At 44.2% G+C, this 6191-nt stretch overlaps 1 protein-coding gene across 5 annotated transcripts in view; it reads left to right on the top strand.

The window, feature by feature from the left end:
- Positions 1–304: 304 nt before the first annotated feature.
- Positions 305–6191, top strand: part of MCHR2 (melanin concentrating hormone receptor 2) — a 76122-nt gene continuing 70235 nt past the window's right edge. For 2 of the 5 annotated variants that reach the window (XM_034962590.3, XM_055113984.2), the window contains exon 1: positions 683–842. The gene's annotated coding sequence lies outside the window, so the exon portion shown is untranslated. The other 3 variants (XM_034962591.3, XM_034962592.3, XM_034962588.3) reach the window with 3 other exon arrangements.

Genomic DNA, 6191 nt, shown 5'->3' with positions numbered 1-6191 from the left:
CACCTTATTTGCTAAGTAGCTACTAAGGCCAGCAGATTTGATCAGGGTGCAAGCATGAGGCTAAAGATCATTATAAAGCAGTTGTACTGGGTGGATTAAAAGTTCGTGAAAACAAAACAAGTTCCTTGGTGGTATTATAGGTTTCTTCTTTCCTCTCTCCTTTCCCCCTTCCCTTCCTTTAAACCTTTGGTACATCAATAAACATTTGTTCATATAAAATGAAGGTCGAGTTTCTATTACTGCTTAGCTGAAAACACCTACAAATGTTCACAGGAACTTTAGTGACTACCAGTCTAGATAAGCACTTGAAAATAAGAAAGAACAAGCTCCGCGAGAGCAGAGATGCCTTCAGATTTTATTCGCGAAGGCACCCCACGCTCCTAGAAAAGAGCACGACGCACCCGATGCTCGGATTGGATGAAGTGGCAAAGGTAACCCCGCTGGTTCGGGCGTTTGGCTGTTCCTGTGCCTGGACCCCCGCTTTGGAAATGGAGGTGGGGCTGGCTCCCAACCTGTCTCAGAGACCCTCGCACTCCTCCCCCACCTTCCGTCAGCTGGGACCCGCTGAGAGCCGTTTTTGGTCACGCGCGCTTAGCGGATAGATCTGCAGTCCCGCAGAGAGGAAGGGCGCCCGGGCTGTCCGCCGCGCGGGGAGGACGCGAGCACCCAGGTGACGTCCCGCGGGCCGCCGCGCGAGGGCCGGGCTCTGGCGTGGGCGCGCCCCAGGGCCGGTGGGCTGCGCTCCCGGGAAGGTCTGGCGCCTGGTCCACCAGTCGCCCCTCCCCGGGGCTGGCTCGCCGGTAGTGTCTGATTGCTGGGGGATCCCCCTCCATCCCCAGAAGGTACAAAGTTTGGCTCTGTGGAGGCACCTAGGAGACGGAGCGGGGCGGGTGGGTGGCCGGCTGGTTTCACACTCGGCAAAGAAAATGGAAACACAGGTGGGAAAAGAAAAAGGGAGTGGCTTTCCGGGAAGCAGCGGCCCCGACCGAGACCGCTGGAGCGCGCCGGGCTAGTTCATCCCGGCTCTCCATGGGGACTAAAGAGGCTGAACTGAAGTGGCGAAGGCGAGGAGGCGATCACTGGCTTGTTTGCTAAGAGTTCGGGAAGGCTTTTTTGAACTAGAAAAGACAAATTCAGTTCTTCCTCCAGGTAGATCCCCGTGTCCCCTGTACGCGCCTCCGGACGGCCTTCTGTGAAGCCCCCCTTCCCACTTAGTTAACTTAGTTAATATTATTCCTCTGTCACAGGACTCCTGCACGGTCAGGTCATCTGAACTCCTCAGTGGCCCTAGGGAAGTTAGTTAGCAGCTGTCAGAGAACTGGGGAGAGGAGGCAGGTGGTAGCCTAGGCCCTTTGCAACTCAGCTGGGGCTTCTGACAGCCTTTGAAAAATTCTTTCTAAAAATGTGCTTCTTGTATTTTTTAATGAGGCTTTGCCCCAAAGCCTAATATCTTTGAGGTGGAATCTTCTTATTAAAATGGCCCTGAAGCTACCACTAAAGAATCAGGCATGAACATAAAATCTTCTGGATTTGAGGAATGCGCAGTTCTAATTTCATAGAACTTAGCTCAGGGCAAATGGGGAGGCAATCTGTTTTCAATGAATGTTTTCTGACTTCTTAATAATGCATTTTTCTACTTAAATAATAACCTGTTTGTTAGTATAACTTAGTGGGTAGAGATGGGGGGGTGGGGATGCTGACTGGCTGGAAATGGCTGGATTGGGTTGGTAACCCATTATTTGTGTTTCATTTGGATCAGGCATATGTTTAATGTCACAATTGAATTGGCCTTTTGCAGAGCAGACATGCCCTCACTTACTGTCTTATGGCTATGACAAGATAATTACAAGGGCAATGTTATTCGACTCTTAGCCTAACACAGACTATTAGACTGCACAAAGCATTCCAATTACAAGAAAAAAGTTTTTCAGGCCTGGGGAATAAAGTACCACCAATGTACAGGCCACAGAATGTTTCTGAAATATTAATGTAGATAGTTAAACGGAGATTGAATAGGGAAGGAAAAGCCACCAGGCACTGTAAAGAGGAGCCAGGAACAATCCTACGGGTCCAAGATGCTGTGAGAGAACCAATTTCATTTTTAGTGTCAGCCTGGCTCTCCTCAAAAACTAGAAATAGATTTTGAGGGGAGGTCTGTTGTGTATACTGCTAAGTCCAGTGTCTATTTTGAGAGGCAAGCCTGTAGATTTAACCCAAGTTGTGGGCTAAATGCATAAGAGGCAGCAATTATCCTACCAGACCCCAAATTCCCCCGCCTAGCACTTTAGTCCTAGAGTCAGGTGTGCGGGAGGGAGCCTCCCCCTTCACAGGACCTTTGGATGCCCATTAGAACTATGGCTCAGGACACTGTCTAGTCAGAGGTCCTAAATGCCCTGCAAGGGACAGTCACAGCTCCCACTCCACAAGGGATGGAAAATGTCCCTGTGCCCTGAAGATGCCGGGATGCCTCTGCCTTCTGCAGTGACACCCCCTCACCCAACATGACTCCTCTTCCTTCAACCCAGCTGGAAGAAACCCAAGCTATCACTTATTCAGCCTCCAATTTACTCATCTCCAATCCCTTATACATTTATTTTTAACATTCTGATTCTCAGAAATGAAATGAAATATATACAGGTGGGGAAATTAGAGCAAAGCTGGAAATGAGAAGAAGAACCTTCTTCATGCCTCAGGGCTGAAGAAAAGAAAAACACTTTTGTCAAGAGCCTGCTCTGTTTTAGGCAATGTTCGCATGCCTCATTTCTTTTTTCTTTTCTTTTTTTTTTGAGACGGAGTCTCACTCTGTCACCCAGGTTGGAGTGCAGTGTCGTGCGGTCTCTGCTCACTGCAAGCTCCGCCTCCCGGGTTCACGCCATTCTCCTGCCTCAGCCTGCAGAGTAGCTGGGACTACAGGCGCCCACCACCATGCCCAGCTAATTTTTTGTATTTTTAGTAGAGACTGGGTTTCACCATGTTGCTCAGGATGGTCTCGATCTCCTGACCTCCTGATCCACCTGCCTCGGCCTCCCAAAGTGCTGGGATTAACAGGCGTGAGCCACCGCGCCCCGGCCTCAGATGCTTCATTTCATTAAATCCTCACGATAACTATGTAGAGAGTATTATTCTCACCTCACCTATGGGGAAACTGAGGCTCAGACAGGTTGGTGACTACCTAAAGTCACACTGCTAAAAATGACAGAGCCAAGATTAGGTCCAAATTTATCAAAGTCTTCTAGGAAGGCCTTTATGCTTTGCTGGTGAGGGCTGTCAGGAAAAGCCCAAGCAGCTCTGTCCTCCAGCCCCATCTGTCTCCCAGCTTCCCTGAGGAGGATGCACTGAGGCTAAATCTTCCAGAAGCTGTGCCTGGAGAGCATGTATTCACCGCTAGGGTCTCCTGTGGAGGTCCTGGGCCCCATAGACGGCTCTGCTCCCCTCTTTTCCCCACTCTTTATCTCCATGCCCGCACCTTCTCACTCCTCTGACCCCAAACTGTTCGATGCTACAATTTCAGAACCATTGGCATATGCCCTTTCTCTCCCTGGGGTTACCACCCTTTTACCACATGCTTGGGTTTCTTCTTTCTGTCCCATCCCAACATTATTGGGAATCTCATAAAGACCCCTCCAAATAAAGCAGGAGACGCATATCTAAGGACATACTAGATGTGGCTCCAAGGTCTGAAGAACCGAGGGCCTGGAGCTTCCAAGCAGCTGATACCCTGATCAGGGTGGGAAGGAGGAGAGGTGGATACTGAGGCCCTGGGCAGGGTCCAGGATTGGGTCTCCTCTGTCTTGGTGAAGGGCAGGAAGATAAGAAAAAAAAATGTAGAGAGAGACAGAGAGGAGACAGAATTATGTAAATGGCTTTTATCCAGGGAAAAGTTTATGATTATAGAAAAGTTTTTAAAAATTAGATTGATTGTGTAAAATTAATGCTGATGAAATGACAGTCTTTTGTAAATTTCTTATGACTTACAGCTAATTGCCATGCAGCTCAGTAACAATTGTGTATTTCATTAAATACAGTTCCAAATAACTTTACCGTACATTTTACTTAATTAACATACATTTTAAAATCTTTCTATACTCTCAGGACTAATAAAGTTTCTCTTGAATACTAGCTTCTGGCATGATTATCTGATCATCATTGAAGTAAATGAATACACACACACACATACAGGGTAAATAGTGTGTTTATCATATGACTCTAACATTAAGAGAGACATAGATAGAAACCACGTTTTATGAGAACAAGTTTTATCTTTGGGATTTGTATTAAGCATGTAAAATATTGGCAAAGCTTTTGCTATGCTGAACTCAAGTCTGACACATTTAGTAGCTCATTACTCCAATTTTAATGTAAGGTTGCAAAACACTGAAATCTCATCACCTGGGTCCCACCTTGTTCTAAATATACCTGACATCCCAAACCTTCTAAATAATTGAGCTAATTCATTTACAATGCTCTGCTCACTTTCATTAAGATGGAATTTAGTTTTTGTTTTGTTTTTTAAAGCCAATGAACTTGCAAGTTTACTTGGTTGAAAATGCTTTTTAATCTTAGAAATGTAAAAAGATTATATATTGCTACTTAAAAAAATCTAGGCGAATTTTTTCTCCAACTAAAATTCTTCAGAAATTTAAAAGAAGCTGCTCTCTTTGAGGGAGATTATTTCACGGAGCACATATAAAAACATTTTTTCAAATAAAAATGTTATAAAATTGTGTACTATTAAGGCATTTCATTGCATAAATTCTGCCTAAAATATTTTATATTTTCAAAAAGTGGAAGGTGAGTACAGTTTGTTGTTTACAGAGAGCCTCTGTATCAGAGACTTATGTAATGTTCTCGAAATATGTCTTGATTCTTTCAAGCAGCAGTGATGGCTTATTAAGCAAAGTCTATGTAGCTCTTCAGGAGCAGTTTGGGACCCTAAAGAGAGAGGAAACATTTCAGGGGGACCATTGTTCCCATCGTCTTCTCAGGGTAGAGGTCAAAGGTCAACACATAGTTTTAGAGCCTGACAAAACTGGGTTCAATTTTTGGCCCACCACTCACTTACAGAGGAACCTGAGCAATATCCTCACCCTCTTAGCCTCAGTATTCTCTTTGGCAAAATGAAGATAATAGTAATTTTACCTTTGATCTGACTGTGAACTTTAAATGAGGTAATGTACATAAGGTACTTAATACAGTATCTGGCACATTACAAACATTCTATAAATCTTGCTTATAATTGGTACTTTACCTCTTTATCTTGTTTTTTATGTCTTCCTTCATGAAAATCTAGGCAATAATTTTTTTTGAATTTCATACAGGGTCATGCTCTGTCGCCCAGGCTAGAGTGCACTTACACAGTCTTAGCACATTGTAACCTCAAACTCCTGGGCTCAAATGATCCTTCTGGTAGGTAGTAACTTTAAACCTGTGGTGTATTTCATATGATCTTAGACCCTCTTTCAGCCATTGGAAGTGCTTGTTCTTAACCTGTGTTTAATATTTATTTTTCTCATAGGAGTCATAAGTGTTTTCATAAGTATGACTATGTACATGCATGTGGGTAAATATCCATTTAGCTCATGGAGACATTCAGGCTGGTCTCTTAATTGACTCATAACGGCCTTGAGAAGCTAACATTAGTCATAAATAAATACTACCTGATGGCCATTCTGGAAGAGAAACCCAGTATGCCATTCATTGTATGGAAAAAGTTATATGCCTGCTAGTAGCAACTTGTGCCCAATAACAATCAACTATTAGAAGATGCACGTAAAAAAGATGGAGTGATGTGTCTTCTAATCCTCTATAGTATTTAAGAATGTTCAAAAGTGAGAGGCAGAGGGTAAAAGGAAGGTCTTTCTGTTCTATTTCTACCTATGAGAAATGTTGTTGATTGATTATCTCGTTTTTCCTTGCCTTGAGTTTGGGTGGCTCTGAGTTTCAGGCAAGTGTGTGTCCATTTCTAGCCCTGTGGGTGGGGGGATGAATTGAGATTATTTTAGACCAATTACTGTAATTTCACTCCTCCTACCAATGCAATGATTGGTTTGGCAAAGAGCATGTGACACAATTCCAGCCATTGATACTTGTGGGCCAGTGTGCAAAAGAGGCTGCTGGGAAAGGACTGCACTTTCTTTAAAATGTCCACAAAGAAGGGATGGTCCTTTCTGGCTTTTATTGTGCTTACATGA

The sequence above is a fragment of the Pan paniscus genome, chromosome 5 (assembly GCF_029289425.2).
Source record: "Pan paniscus chromosome 5, NHGRI_mPanPan1-v2.0_pri, whole genome shotgun sequence".
Taxonomy (NCBI): Eukaryota; Metazoa; Chordata; class Mammalia; order Primates; family Hominidae; genus Pan; species Pan paniscus.
This window is presented reverse-complemented; position numbering and strand designations above follow the sequence as displayed.